The 16,377-nt window shown below is 50.9% G+C and overlaps 1 pseudogene; it reads right to left on the bottom strand.

Moving 5' to 3' along the window:
- Positions 1 to 6,423: 6,423 nt before the first annotated feature.
- Positions 6,424 to 15,700, bottom strand: LOC120369044 (annotated as a pseudogene).
- Between the last annotated feature and the right edge of the window lie 677 nt (positions 15,701 to 16,377).

Genomic DNA, 16,377 nt, shown 5'->3' with positions numbered 1-16,377 from the left:
TCCAGTGACGGGGAACCCGGTGAAGACCCCCTGCTGGTCAGGACATGGGTCTCCAGGACACCCGGCTGCTCCTAGCATCTAGCAGGGTGCAGTTTATCCCACTTTTGCCGCCAGTTGTCACAGAGTCACTGCGGCAATGCTCTGGAACTACTCCATATGAAGCCAGTCGGGACTCTTGGGGAGCATGCCTCCTCTCTCTGAGCATACTGTCTCCAGAGCAAGAAGCTTACAGAGCTTTGACCTTTCTGGGTCTGACCTTGGAGCATTCAGCATCTCCTTCCACACTGTGCACTTCCCACAGTGAGTCCGCTTGGGTGGGGCTCCTGGGGAAGCCAGAGGGCCTGCACCCCAACTCTGCAGTCACGTTACAGCCAGTAAAACAGAAGGTTTATTAGTGGATAGAAACACAGGATAGAACTTTTTAGACAGAACTCAGTAACATTCAGCCAAGTCCATCTGGGGGAGGGGAGCCCAGAGCCAGGGCTCTGGCCCTCCCCCTGCACTCCAAGCCAGCCAAGACTGATTCACTTCCAGCTGCCTGGCCCCTGCCCTGCCCATTGCTCCTCCTCCAGCCTTTGTCTCGTCCCCAGGCCAAGAGTCACCTGGTCACATCCTCCTCCTGGATCTCAGGTTATGAAGAGGCGGCCATAGCATCCATGCAGGCAGCTGGAGCAACTCCCACAAAAGTCTCACATGCTTATTCCCACCACCTAGACATAGGAGCAATTCACAGGGAAACTGAGGCACACACAGCATTCATGCAAAACAGTAAGACTCACATACAACATAACAAGGGAGAATCCCCACTTCGTCACAAAAGCTTTTTAGCAGCAGTCTTGGCGCTGTTATTTCTAGTAGGGAAAGCTTCCACCCATCCTGAAAAGGAGTCTATAATAACTAGCAAGTACTAGAATCTCTCTTTACTTCTTGGTAGCCTATCAATAAAATCAATTTGAATTCTATGCCATGGTCCAAGTAGTCTCTGGTCAGGGGCGGCTCTAGGCACCAGCAAAGCAAGCTGTTGCCTAGGGCGGCCAAATCTAGGGGGCGGCAGGCTGGGCCGGTGGACCTGCCGCAGTCATGCCTGCGGGAGGTCCACCGGAGCCGCGGACGACCGGACCTGCCGCAGGCATGACTGCGGAGGGGGGCTCGTCCCGCGGCTCGGCTGGACCTCCCGCAGGCATGACTGCGGCAGCTCAAGCGGAGCCGCCGGACCCGCGAACCGTCCGCAGCCGTGCCCGCGGGAGGTTCGCTGTTCCCGCGGCTCCGGTGGAGCTCCCGCAGTCATGCCTGCGGCAGGTCCGCTCGTCCCGGGGCTCCGGTGGACCTGCCGCGGGAGCTCTCAACCGGAGCCGCGGGAAGAGGGGACCCGCCGCGGGACCGAGGAAGGGCGGCGCAGCACACCGCGCTGCCTGGGGCAGCCTAATTTCTAGAGCCGCCCCTGTCTCTGGTGCATCATTGGTTGCCAGTGTGGGGGGCAAGCTTTATTCCATGCGCAACGAACACAGTTCTGGATCCATGTTGCTACATCATCTTTCATATGCTCCCATTCTGCGACTTGTTTTAGCCTTCTCAAGGTCCCTTCTATTCCCTCATGCGTAAACTGGTGTGCTACATTAATCAGTTCTTGTCTTTCAATTTTTTCTGGAGTGCATTTGGGTGACCCTGCTTTGCCATCTGCTGGCTCAGAAGCACCCTTGCTAGTACACTTTTTCTGGCTCCTAATAAACAACGGCTCCTTCATACTGTTGAGCTATGGCATCAGCTTGATTGTTCCAGGTAGTTTCAGCACTTGATCCCTTATTATGTGCTTTTACATGTCAAACCTTTAATTGGTTCGGGTTATTTGTGATCCATGTGTAAATCCAATTCCATTCCTCTAGGTCTCCTTCCCATCTGCTGACTTCCACCCATTCCGTTGTTAATCATACATCCAGTACTGTATCCCCTTCACACAAATATCACTATCAGCATAGATATATATAGAATCATAGAATATCAGGATTGGAAGGGACCTCAGGAGGTCATCTAGTCCAACCCGCTGCTCAAAGCAGGACCAATCCCCAATATAGGTCTGGGGGAGCCTTCATACTGCTTTAAAACTTGGTATATAGCGTGAAGCTCAGCATGCTGCACTGACCCATGATCCAGATACCCTTGGATAATCTCTTCTTCCAGATTGATGGCAGCATATTTAATCCATCACTTCCCTTTTATTACCACTGGGCTCTTGTCAGCAAACCAAATGTGCTTTTCCTGACCCACAGTATCTAGTTCTTCCAGAGGGGATGCTTGCACCAATGCAATCCTCTGTTCCAGAGGAATTTCTGGGCACTCATATTTGTTTCTCTTTTCAATTAAAACATGTGTTAACATGTCAGGTTTAGATACTGTCTCAGTACTGACCCCTCTGTTTACTAGGGTAAGGGTCCACTGGGCTATTCAGGTGTTAGAAACCTTGCCCCCCTCAATCAGTTTGCCTGATAAAATATATTTGAGGGGAATATGAGTAATCTGAATAGTAATGGGCGCTGTGCCCATAAGTGGTTCGAAAGATTGTACTGCCCAGACAGCTGCTAGGCATTCACACTCACATGGGTCAAAATTCAATTCTGTGCCTTGTAGCTTTCGTGATTCGTAAGTCACCAGTACCAGTTTATCCTCACTGTTTTGCAGCAGAGTGGTGGCTAGTGCCACGTCATTGGCAGCCAAGCAGACAACAAATGGCCTTGACTCATCAGGAAAGCATAAAGCTGGGACAGCTGCCGCTTTGTTTTCAGGTGCTCTGGGCGGAATCCTGTTCCGGTCCTCATTCCCATTGAGTCTTTTTCTTTAACAGCTTCCATAAAAGAAGGGTGATTTCAGCATCCTTATAGATATGTGGCTGCAGGAAATTAAATCCGCCCAACAAGACTCGTAAAGAGTTCACATTCGTAGGGGCTGGCATTTCTAGCAGGGCCTTTACTTTCTGCTCATCTACTTTCTCTCTTCCAATCACTGTGCCCAGATATGTCACTCGTGGCTGTACCAGTTGAGCCTTCTCTAAGTTCAGCTTCAATCCTGTCTCGGGAATTAATGCTAAGATATTTTCAGTAAGCTGCTGTACCTGTTCCTTAGGTTCCCCAAAAACCAAAATGTCATCCGCATAAGAAAATACAAAGGGTCTTTCCTGGGGATTCAAGCGGTCTAGCATATCAACTACACAATAGCTGGGTGCACAATAGCTGGGCTGTTGTTATAACCCTGTGGTAATCAACACAAAGTGTACTGCTGTTCTTTTACAGTAAATGCAAACTGGTTTTGTGATTCTGAATGCAGGGGTGTAGCAAAGAAATAGTTGGCCAGATCAATTACAGAGAAATATTTAGACGTGGCTTGTACTCTCTGTATAACTCGTGTCATATCAGCCATGATGTAGCCTGTAGCAATGCAAAGACTCACCGGTGCAGCTTCCTCCTGCTGGTCCTCCTGGGAATAAGCTCTTTTCCAGCTCCGGAGCACCCTCTGCCAGCTGATGTCTCGCCTGCCTTGGGCCCTGTGTCCCTCCCAGATCCCAGTGCCCTTTTCCTCAGGGTTCTGCCCCAGCAGTACCCCAACACTCGGGTCTCCCCTCCCAGGGGAACCCCCAACCCTCTAAATCCACATTGCCTCAGTGGCTACTGCCAGTCATCATCTAGCCCTCGCTCACTGAGGCAGACTGCAGTCTGTAATGGCCACTCATCATTGGCAAGGGGGGCCTAAGCCCGGGCTGCACCTCTGCAACCCCTGTACCAGCTTTGGCCTTTAGCAAGGCCTGCAGCCTGGGGATTTGCCAGGCTAAAGCTCCCCATCTCCCCAGTTCCTTTTGCCTTTCCCCAGCCCTGCTCCACTTCAGGTACCTTGCTCCCAGGCAGCTAGCATGTCCCACTCCAGGGCTAGAGTGAGACTTCTCCTTCAGCTCCTGGCCTCCAGCCCTCTTATCAAGGCCAGCTGAGCCCTAATTGAGCTGGCCACACCTGTGGTCAGCTACTCAGGTGCTTTCACTCCTTTTCCCAGCAACAGCTCTCTCCAGGGCTGCTTTTACTATTGGCTTCCCGCAGGGTAGGCCTCTCCCAGGGCTGTTTTAACCCCTTCAGGGCCGGAGCGGGGTGACCACCTCGCTATAGGGCCATGGCCCAGTTCCTTTGTTAATTCTCCTGTAATCTGTGGTTAAACACCAAAATTGGCCATCTGCTTTTAAAACTTGCCATACAGGGGAGTTAAAGGGAGAGTTCGTTTTTCTAATAATTCCCTGTTGTTCCAGTTCCTAAATAATTTGCACCAGTTGGCCTTCTGCCTCCTTTGGGTAGGGGTATTGTTCTTGAGGGGATACTAGCTCGCCAACAATTTTAATGCAGATGTTAATTTTACCGCAATCTGTTTTCTTATGAGTCTGTTGCCGGCACAAGGCCTGAGGCTACAGCAAACAGTGATTCATTGCCCGGAGTGCCTCGCTCCAATTAGACACACCAGGGTGGAGAAGCAAAAAAGTGAGATCTCAAAGCGCAGGATGCTTGGAGGTACACACCTCAGATCAAGCACACCTCATACAAGCAGCTCTCTGTCTTTATACATAATCTTAGCTAAGCATGTCTATTACCCCCAATGCCCAGCTCCCCCCTCCCCCCCTCTTCTCCCTCCTTTTCAGTTCCCATACAGCAAATACATTATAACGTAGCAATTACTCTAAACAGGTTAGATCATACTTGGCAAAAAACATATTATCTCGTTAGTAACTTTTCTTGACCGGTCATTCTGTTTCACTCCCTTTAGCCAGGTGCAAGCAGGCTGTATAATTGCCTCCTGGTACTGATAACTAGTTGCCACACATTCCATTCTTTCCATCTAGCCTGTGGAGTTAATTAAAGTTTAAACATGGACGCGGTTCGGACAAGCAGAGGCCTAATACAGGGAGCCTTCATTGGCACTGTCATTTTCCACCCCTCTGTCAACACTGGGTCATGCCTGGTGTCACCAACAATTCCCTCCTTTGAGAATACTCAACAAACCTTTGGCTGAGTGTTCTCATATACTGTGGACAAAACATAATTGAGTTCTATGGAGCTGGGGCTGTCAATGAGAGGGTACATAGGGACCTTCGGGGCACGGGGGTTACAAAGTTTACGGAGGAGCAGTTAGAGAGATTAAAAACAAAAGGGACCAAGCCCACAGGTTAGGCTGGCCCTGTGAAAATAAACACAGCCAACGCTCAGAGTGTTCACGGGGAGTGCGCTGTAACAGTCCAAAGGGGTCACAGGGCATTCCCAGCAGGCCTTACTGTCGCCTGAATAACAGCTTAAGTCCCAGATCGTCGTTGGCAGTCTTCTCCGCAGGTTGGACGGGCCACCGTTCAGGAGCTGGCACTGCTTTCAGACGGGAGTAGTGGATCCAGTTCTTGTATCCCTCGATCTTTGCTGCTGTGTGGGTGATCAGCAGGACGGTGTGAGGTCCCTTCCACTTCTCTTGGAGAGGCTCGTCCTTCCAGGTACGAACGAGAACGGAGTCACCAGGCTGCAGGGAGTGGACAGGGGCATCCAGCGGGAGAGGCTGCAAATCTTTGGTATACCTGTGGAGAGAACAGAGAACAGCAGACAGAGAGCACATGTACTGAGATAAGAAACCGCAGCCTACCTCCCACTCCCCTAACAGAACCGGTGTACCATTCATAGGCCATGCCCTCCCAAACATAATCTCGAAGGGACTAAGCCCTAACCTGCCCTTTGGGAGAGCACGAACTCGGAGCAAAACAAGGGGTAAGGCATCAGGCCACCGAAGAGAAGCCTCTTGGCAGACCTTTGAGAGATGCCGCTTGAGTGTCTGATTAGTACGTTCCACTACTCCACTGGCCTGTGGTCGCCATGGAGTGTGGAGCTTCCAGGTGATCTGTAGAACATCCGAAATTCCCTGAATGACTTGCGATGTGAAGTGTGTTCCATTGTCAGATTCCATCCACTGGGGGAGTCCAAAGCGAGGAATGATCTCCTTGACAAACTTGAGAGCCACTGTTCTGGCAGTGTTGTTACGGCATGGGAAGGCTTCAGGCCATCCGCTGAATCGATCCACCATGACAAGGAGGTACCTGAACCCTTGGGTCCGGGGGAACTCAGTGAAGTCTACTTGCCACACCAATCCTGGCCCTGTGGTAGGTTCCAGAGTGGCTGGTGGCACTGACACTCCTGGTCGAGGGTTGTTCTTTTGACAGACTAAACACTCAGCCTGTACCTGGGAAGCCAGGGGTCTTAATCCAGAGGTTAGAAAATACTTATTCATAAGCTGGGTGAGAGCCTCCCTTCCAGCGTGAGTGGTCTGATGTAGTTTCTGTAGTACTGGCCGTATTAGGCTTTTAGGTAGGAGGATTTTTCCTTCTGTGGAGTGGAGCCATCCCTCCTTTTCCTGGAGCCCAAGGGAGTCGGCCAGATTCCTTTCTTCACGAGAGTACTGAGGGGCTGGGAGCTCACCCACTGATGGGATGAGGGCATGCACATGGGCCTCCTCAGCTTCCAATGGCTCCAGGGTGGCAGCTCGCTTGGCTTCCCTGTCGGCCCTGGCATTGCCGTCCTGGTCTTCTCGTTGATGAGCTTTGCAGTGCACCACTGCTACCTCTGAGGGGAGCTGCACCGCTTCCAGAAGCCGGAGAATCTGTGTCCCATGCTTGACCGGGGACCCCTGAGCTGTAAGCATTCCCCTTTGTTTCCACAGACCAGCGTGAGCATGCAATACCCCAAAAGCATATTTTGAGTCAGTAAAAATATTAACCCGTTTGTCTTTTGCCAGTTCAAGTGCACGGGTTAATGCTACAAGTTCAGCAAGTTGGGCAGATGTTCCAGCAGGTAAACTCTCTGCTTCCACTGTATCATAGAGGGTCACAACAGCATAGCCCGCCCTCCTTTGCCCATCTATGACAGCACTGCTCCCATCAGTATACCACTCACAGTCTGCATTTGAGAGGGGTTGATCTTTTAAATCTGGACGGCTGGAGTACTGGGCATCTATGATTTCTAAACAGTCATGTTCCTGCTCCTCTGTTTCTGGTAACATAGTGGCTGGGTTGAGGGAGGGGCAGGTCTGCAGGGTAACTTCAGGATTTTCTAGGAGTTTAGCCTGGTACCGAGCTACCCGAGCCTGCGTGAGCCAGAGACCACCCTTAGTGTCCAGCAGGGCTTGAACCATATGAGGGGTATACACCTGCACAGTCCCCCCCAAAGTCAGTTTCTCTGCTTCACCAAGCACTAGGGCAGTTGCCGCGACAGCTCGCAAGCAAGCTGGCCACCCCTTGGCAACTTGATCCAGTTGTTTAGAGAAATATGCCACAGGACGTTTCCAAGTGCCTAATAATTGAGTAAGCACTCCCAGGGCTACTCCTTTTCTTTCATGCACATACAGTTGAAACGGCTTAGAAAGGTCAGGCAGGCCGAGTGCCGGGGCTTCCATTAGCTTTCTCTTTAATACTTTAAATGCCTTGTCAGCTTCTGAGGACCAGTGAAAGGGGTCGTGATCCATTCCCTTAACACATTCATACAAGGGCTTAGCCCACAATCCAAACTCTGGGATCCATATTCTGCAAAAGCCTGCCATGCCCAGAAAAGCCCTGAGCTGTTTACGATTGCTTGGGACACGAATTTGACAGATTGCTTCCTTCCTTTCATTTGAAAGCTGTCTCTCCCCCTGTCTTATGTGAAATCCTAAGTACTGTACATCTGAGAGGGCAATTTGAGCCTTGCTCTGAGCTACCCCGGTATCCTCTGAGTCCAACAAAGTTCAGGAGGCTCACAGTGGCGTGGAGGCAAGGGGTTAATCCCACCGCCCCTATTAACAGGTCGTCAACATACTGCAGGAGGAGAATCCCGTCCGGAGTATTCCACTCCTCCAGGTCTTTGGCCAGAGCCTGGCCGAACAGCGTGGGGGAGTTCTTAAATCCTTGGGCTAACACAGTCCAGCAAAGCTGCTTTTTAACCCTTCGGTCGTCTTCCCACTCGAAGGAGAAAATCTCCTGAGATTGTGTGTCGACCGGAATTGTGAAGAAAGCATCTTTCAGGTCTAGGACTGAAAAGTGGGGTGTACTGCCCTCCTATAGATGCCAACAGTGTATAGGGGTTTGGAACAAGGGGGTGCAGAGTCTTAACCCATTCATTAACTGCCCTCAGGTCCTGGACCAGCCGATAGGTGCCATTGGGCTTTCGAACAGGCAGGATGGGGGTGTTCCAGGCTGACTGACATTCTCGCAGTACCCCGTACTTTAGAAACTGATTTATAGTTTCCTGCAGCCCTTCTCTGGCCTCCCTCTTGATCGGATACTGCTTGATCCGCACCGGACCTTTTCCTGGCAGGAGCTGAACCTTAATGGGGGTGTGATGTACTGCCTTTCCTGGGACCCCCGATGCCCATACTAGAGGAAAAACCTGGTCCTCCCACTGGCTCCACTCTGGGGCTTGCATGGCTGAGGGCTCAACTGCAAGAGTCATTATCCAGGCATTCTCTGGGGGCAGGGTGAGGGTGATTTCATCTTGGGTGAAGTGCAGGGTGGCACCTAAGCGACAAAGCAGATCCCGTCCCAGTAGAGGCGTTGGGCAGTTGGGGAGGTAAACCAGCTTGTGGGAGAGAGTTCTGTCTCCCAAAGCACATTCTGCTGGGGCATACACTGGACATTTGATTCCTTTTCCTGTAGCGCCGACCACAGTGAGGGAATCTGCCACGGGCAGCTGGAGGGGTTGATTTACAGCGGTTCGAGCTGCTCCAGAGTCTACTAAAAAGTCTATTTCAGAATTTCCCACCCGCATTTTTACTCGGGGTTCCGGGGGCAGGATAGTCCGTCTCCCCTGACACCCCTAGTCTTGATTCTCTGCTGCCATCATAGGGGTATCTTCCCTCTCGGGGCACTCATTTTTCCAGTGTCCCTCCTTCCGGCATATGGCACACTGATTGCGACCCAAACGCCTTTCCTGTGAGCCAGGGCGCCCACGTCCATGACCTCTCATTCCCCGGCCCCTTCCACCACCTTCCTGAAACTTCCTCTTGTCACTGGCCTGTACTGCTGCAACCAGCATCTTCACTTGCCTTTTTTCCTTCTCTCCCTCTCTAAGGCTGTAAACCTTGTTTGCAGTTTCCAAAATCTGTGCCACAGACATGCCCATCAAATCCTCCTTTTCTCTACTTCAGACAACAGGGTCCTCATAAGGATATTACAGTCATCCCAGTCAGGCTTGTGACTGGCAAAACATCCCTCAAAAACCGAAATAAACTTGCTGGGATTCGTGGAGAATTCCCCTGCCTGTGCCTTAAAGGCTGCTAAGTCCACTGGGTTAAAAGGCACATGTGAGTAAACTAGCATAGTAGTGGCCCGGCGCCCCTCTGCTCCCGGGCGAGCCACCACAGTCTCAGTAATCAACGGATAAAATCCCACTGAAGGAGCAATCTCTGAAACCTGAGGCACCTGGTCTTTATACGGTGGGGTGTAGGAGCCGAAGGGACACCGACTCTGCCATTACAACCGGGAGGGGTTCGGGGAACTAACAACAGTGACTGCCGAGCCTGTCGGAGTCAGATTACACTCTTGCAACAGATCTGACCTATCTCTCAACAACATAAACAACTGTGCATACATAAATTCATTCCATTTATTCATTCGCTGACAAAACAAAGCTAATTGAAGGATCGTGTTGTAATTAAGTGATCCCTCCGGTGGCCACCTTTCCTGGCCCTCTAGCTGATACTGAGGCCAGTTTACTGTCGAGAATCTTTTCAGTTTACTTTTAGTCAATGGATCTTATCAAACACTTTCCAATTCATCAGAATGCATTCTAAGGGTGTACACCGTACCCTGCCTGTACTCTGTCCCTGCCCCATACCTATGGGAAGACACTGGGCGTCCCCAGGTCTTAACAGGCAAACAAAAGGTTAACAGCACTGGACTGTTCCTACCTTATTCACGAGACTGGTTCCCCACCGTCGCCCGCAGCTGCTTCTCCACTATCTGAGCGCGTTGCACCGTAGTGCCCTCCGGGGTCGACCACACCGCGTCTCCGCCGAGGCCCCCGATGAAGTCACCGGTGCGTGCTGGGCATCGGTCGTCGCCGCAATCCGTCGACCTCCAGGAAGGGTCCGGGCAAGGCTAAATTTAGCCTCAAGCCCACCCAGGGACGCCAAAACTGTTGCCGGCACAAGGCCTGAGGCTACAGCAAACAGTGATTCGTTGCCCGGAGTGCCTCGCTCCAATTAGACACACCAGGGTGGAGAAGCAAAAAAAAGGTTTATTTGAGATCTCAAAGCGCAGGATGCTTGGAGGTACACACCTCAGATCAAGCACACCTCATACAAGCAGCTCTCTGTCTTTATACATAATCTTAGCTAAGCATGTCTATTACCCCCAATGCCCAGCTCCCCCCTCCCCCCCCTCTTCTCCCTCCTTTTCAGTTCCCATACAGCAAATACATTATAACGTAGCAATTACTCTAAACAGGTTAGATCATACTTGGCAAAAAACATATTATCTCGTTAGTAACTTTTCTTGACCGGTCATTCTGTTTCACTCCCTTTAGCCAGGTGCAAGCAGGCTGTATAATTGCCTCCTGGTACTGATAACTAGTTGCCACACATTCCATTCTTTCCATCTAGCCTGTGGAGTTAATTAAAGTTTAAACATGGACGCGGTTCGGACAAGCAGAGGCCTAATACAGGGAGCCTTCATTGGCACTGTCATTTTCCACCCCTCTGTCAACACTGGGTCATGCCTGGTGTCACCAACAAGTCCATGCGATGGGCAATTTTAAATGCCACTCCTCAGCCTGCTCAGCTGAGAGTGTGGCAATGGGCCTCCTTGACCCCTTTTGTTATAATAAAATTCTGATCCATCTGTCCCGAATGGGGAGGGGGCATCTCCAATTTCCATAGAACACCTCTGGGTAAGTCATTATTATGTTCTTTTTAAATAACCAATCTGTTCCCAGGATAATTTCATTGAACATGTTGGGGGGGTTGAATTAAATCCCCTTTTGTCTCAAAGCCTTGTATTGAAAAAGGGACTTGTGTCCATTCCCAGCCTACACTTGGTTTTCCCTGAAAAGATTTTAAGGTGGCTGGTCCCACCTTTCCCCCTGCTTTTGGAGTGGATTTAATTAATGAAACAGCGGCTCCTGTGACAATTAGAGCCAAAGTAGGAGCGTGCTTACCCCGCTGGACATAAATTCATGGCCTTCCCCTGGTATCCCAGGAGATTTTGCCTATGAACCTCCATTGTTGTGCTCCTACATAGTGTGGAGGTTCCCTATCCAGCAGGCCTCCCTGTCTTGATGAAAAACACTCTTCCTCTGGTGGAGGAGCACTTGGAGTTACACTTGCTACCTCCTTTTGCCTTGATTGTAATTTAAGGGCTTCCTGTACCAAATCCTGAGTCTGTGCTCCATCCCACCTTTCTCAGCTTTTCCCATGCTGCATTAGGGCCCGCCAGGCTAATGGCAGGCCTCATGGTGAAGGGGATCGTATTCCTCCTTTCCCTGTTGAGGCTTTTTAGCATCCTCCTGGAGGGGCTGGAGGTCTGGATATAACCGTCCTCCTTGCCATCCGAGGTTACCTCATCTGTGGGAACGGCCTCGAGTGAAATCTCCTCGGGGTCTTGATATCCCCTTTGTACCACTCTCATTAGAATAGGTGACCTGCTCAAGTGCCGCCACAAAAGGGGCTCGCTCCTTCTTTATATTGAGCTGTGGGCCAGAATGAGTGGTGATCTGCTGAATCTTTCCCCTTGTTTCTGCTAAATTCTTGAGGTGATCTGGTGCCCATATTCCTTAATGTAGTAGCATAATAGGGGTTTAAAGTAGCTGCACAGTCTCTTAAAGAATTTGTGCTAATGGCCACTCAGTCAATGTTTTCTGCATTCCCAGGACTAGCCTTACCTGCCATAAGTTGCATTAGACCCCAGCGGGTTAAATAAGATTTGGGGTCTTCATTGGGTTCTTGTGACATAATAAGCCGCTTGTGCCAGTAAGTGTCGGTGGCCCATCATTTCTCCTAGGGTTGTAAACATAGCCAGGATATTTGTAGGATTGTCCTGCCCCACCCTGTCAATGACTCCCTGGATTTCAGGTGAGGCACAGACAGTTAGTAGATGCTGTGTCTCAGGGACTGTTAATCCTTCCCTAGCTATTAATTGAAAAGCACACAGCATCCATTTAGAGCAATTTTTGCGATTAAGGGGTCCAAGCCATTTAGCTATGGCTTGGAGATCAGCGATGGATATGGGCTCCATAGTGGTAGTGGTACTATTTCCATTGTCTTCTCTCATGGTTGTCACAGTTTGGGTTATGACTGCAACTGGATTCTGATCAAGAGGTCCCCAACTCTTGGGATCATTCCAAATATTCCCTTCCCATGCTTTGCTGGCATCCCACGGTGCATTTCCCAATCAGGGATTGTGACGAAGTGGGGGCTTTTCTTGGTTTTTCTGTGTTTTCCAGTGGGTTGCATGCAGAGGGAGGGGGACTCAGTGTCCCTGGGTGTTACTGGTTTCACAAGGTGAGGGGAGAAGGAGTTTGTTGTTACAGAGGACCGGAGAGGGAACTTGGGACCCCAGCCGATGGCCTGGAGGCAGGGGCGGCTCTAGAAATTCTGCCACCCCAAGCCGGGTGGCGCGCCGCAGGGGGCGTGCTGCTGGTCGCCAGTCCTGTGGCTCCGGGGGACATCTTGCAGATGTGCCTGCGGAGGGTGCGCTGGTCCCGCAGCTCCAGTGGACCTCCCGCAGGCATGACTACGGAAGGTCCGCCGGAGCCGCCTGCCGCCCTGCCGGCAAAATGCCGCCCCAAGCGCGTGCTTGGCGCGCTGGGGTCTGGAGCCGGCCCTGCCTGGAGGATGGAGACCCTAGTGATCGGTGACCTGGTGACCCGGAGACCCAGCTCAGGAGTCACAGCTGGTTCTGGCCAGTGGGAGGACAATGGGCTGCGAAGAGAGGACCCCGGTGACCTGACCAGCCGGTTCCAGCCAGAGGAGGGCTGAGAGGAGAGGAGACCCAGGCCTTCCAGTTTACGACCCTGTTTACCTGGAGAGAAGACAATGGACAGAGGGGGGGCTTGGGGCTGGGGATATCAGCAGCCCAGCTGGGAAGCAGGGGGGACTCTGGGCTGGACAGGGGAAGCAGGCAGAGCCCACCTGGATGCAGGGGGACTGGGATATGCTGTGCTGAGGGAGGCCAGGCCTGAGGCCCTGAGAGTTTCCTGTGCTGTGTTCAACTCTCAATAAACCCTCTTGTTTTATGCTGGCTGAGAGTCACTCCGGTCTAGAGAACAGGGCTGCATCAACCCCTTTGGGGGTGAGGAGGCCCGGGGGGTCCAGAGCACGTGGACTCCCTGAGGGGGCCCATGGTGAGAGACAGACGTGCTAACGCTCAGAGAGGTGCAGCTCCAGGAGGTGGAGGGGCCTGACCCCAAGACAGTGGACCCCCGAGAAGAGCTGTCTCACTGAAAGGGGCACCCCCCACGGACCGCACGGGGCCATGAGTGGGCACGATCTGTGAGTCCGTGACAGGGATATTATCTTGGAGGTTACTATCCCATTCTCCTGCTGTTACTGCCGCTATTTGGCGTGTTGTGAACCCAAGCTTTTGCCTGAACGGTTTAATGAGTGATTTGCAATGGTTATAATTGGCAGGGGCTCTGCCTTGCTCTAGAGTTAACTTTTTAATCATTCCTTGTAACACCTGATTTTCATTCTCTATTTTATCCTTTTCCCCAGCTTATTCCTCTAATAGTCTCTCCTTTTGTTTCCTTTCTCTGAGTGCTTCCCAAAGGGGATCTAACTGGCTTTGTATTCCTGTTGCCAATACCTTCCACTTCTCTGCTTCTTTTTCTGCTTGGGAAAGTTTCTTGTGCAGAGAGACACTCTCCTCCCGGCAAGCTGCCAGGCGAGTGAATGACTCATTGCAGGCTTCCCATAGTAACCAAATTGCTGCCGAATCTCTTTTTGTTGGGGTGGAAGGTTTGTACAGAAGTATATATATTGTGCCAGCCTATCTTCTAAATCCGAAATGGTATGCACATCTGTCAATACCTGTTCAGCCCATGGGCTATGCCCAAACTTTTGTAAAATTTGTTTAAAAGGGGTGACTTCTTGAACAAAAGGTAACTCTCCTGACTTTTCTTAGGGGCATCTTTAGATTGTCATTTCTTAAACATTTTTCCCAGAGATATAAAATCACGCAATGCTACTCAGATTATTTTAACCCACAAATACTATTTGGCCAAACTCCTATATCCTTCAGAGTTGGGTCTTAAACAGAAAATACCACCTAAAACTCCTCAAGAGTTTGTTCTGATGGCAAAACAGACACTCCTAAGTTCTCCTCCTACTGCTCAGCTCTCTACGACCAAGGCTGTGCACACCAATTTTAAAATAATCAATCCATTTTGCATAAATAATCAATCTTCCAACTTTACAATAAATGTGGTGTACGGCCACGTTCCCCCTTCCACAATTCTGCACCAAAAATGTTATTCTTATAAAAACTCACCGAATCTTTTTCAGGGGACAAGGCAATATGCCACACTGACACTGACAGCTACCAGCGCTGGAGTGTGGCCACATTTGCAGTAGTGTTGGGAGTGGTGCATTTTGGGCAGCTATCCTACATAGCACCTTGTCCCATTTTGGTGCCGTGGGTTGTGGGAAGGGGGCGGAGGGGGCGGGTCATTCTGCTTCCTGTCCCAACACCCCGTGATGCATCGCTTCACATCCCAGCAATCCCTGTTTTTCCGTCCATGTTTGGTGCCATCTTGACTCTCTCAACGGTTTCTGTGCAGCGCGATTTCTGTGGGAAATGGAGCCCGAACTGCTGAGGAGTATGCTGACGAGTCTCACCAGCACTTCACGTTTGGCAGTTGAGCTATTCCTCAAGATCCAAAGTGATGAGGAGTCCGACGATGATAGCGAGTCGCCTGACACGTATGACACTAAATTGCTTCTGGCATTCACAGAAATGCTCAGCACCGTGGAACGCTGCTTTTGGGCTCGGGAAACAAGCACTGAGTGGTGGGATCACATCGTCATGGAAGTCTGGGATGACGAGCAGTGGCTGCAGAACTTTCAGATGAGAGAAGCCACTTTCATGGGACTGTGTGAGGAGCTCGCCCCCACCCTGCGGCGCAAGGACACGAGATTGAGAGCTGCTCTGCTGGTGGAGAAGCGGGTGGCTATTGCAATCTGGAAGCTGGCAACTCCAGACAGCTACCGATCGGTCAGGAACCAGTTTGGAGTGGGAAAGTCGACCGTTGGAATTGTGTTGATGCAAGTTTGCAGGGCCATTAATCGCATCCTGCTAAGAAGAACCGTGGCTCTGGGGAACGTGCAGGACATTGTGGATGGCTTTGCACAAATGGGTTTCCCTAACTGTGGAGGGGCGATAGATGGGACACATATTCCTATTCTGGCACCACCCCACCTAGCATCTGAGTATGTTAATCAGAAGGGGTATTTCTCTATGGTTCTCCAGGTGCTTGTGGATCACCGTGGGCGTTTCATTGACATTAACACAGGCTGACCTGGAAAGGTGCATGATGCACGCGGCTTTCGGAACACTGGCCTGTTCAGGAAGCTGCAGGCAGGGACTTTTTTCCCAGACCAGAAGATCACAGTAGGGGAACGTCAAAATGCCCATCGTGATCCTTGGAGACCTCGCTTACCTGTTAATGCCTTGGCTCATGAAACCGTATACAGGGAAGCTTGACAGGAGCAAGGACCAGTTCAACTACAGGCTGAGCCGATGCCGAATGACGGTGGAGTGTGCTTTTGGCCATTTAAAGGGGCGCTGGCAATCGCTGTATGGGAAGCTAGTCTTGGAGGAAAGCAGCATCCCCGCAGTTATATCCGCGTGCTGTACCCTCCATAATATTTGTGAAGGGAAGGGTGAAGGATTCAGTCAGGCATGGACCTCTGAGGTTCAGCGCCTGGAGGTTGAATTTGCACAGCCAGAGAGCAGGGCTACTAGAGAGGCCCAGCACAGGGCTGCAAGGATTAGGGATGCCTTGAGGGAGGAATTTGAGGCTGAAAACCAACAGTAATGTTTGGTGCCTTGCACGGGAGTGAAATGCAGTGGTTACAATGTTAGTAGGAATCTGTGTTTCCTAAGCTGATTTGCAGTGCCTGTTTCTTTCCTGGGCTAAGGTATCTTTGACTTTCTGCAATAATAAAGACTGTTTTCAAAGCCAATAATTCATTTATTGAAAAGAAAATAACTTTATTGACAGACACACAACATTTTGGGAACCTAAAAGGGCAGGGGGGTGGGGTGGGGAACTGTGCAGTCACAGGTTTGAATATGTTCTGTCTGGAGTGCTGTGCAATGACTGCTGCACTTCAGGATGCCTATACTGCATGGTG

The sequence above is a fragment of the Mauremys reevesii genome, linkage group 7, assembly GCF_016161935.1.
Source record: "Mauremys reevesii isolate NIE-2019 linkage group 7, ASM1616193v1, whole genome shotgun sequence".
NCBI classification, from domain to species: Eukaryota; Metazoa; Chordata; order Testudines; family Geoemydidae; genus Mauremys; species Mauremys reevesii.
This window is presented reverse-complemented; position numbering and strand designations above follow the sequence as displayed.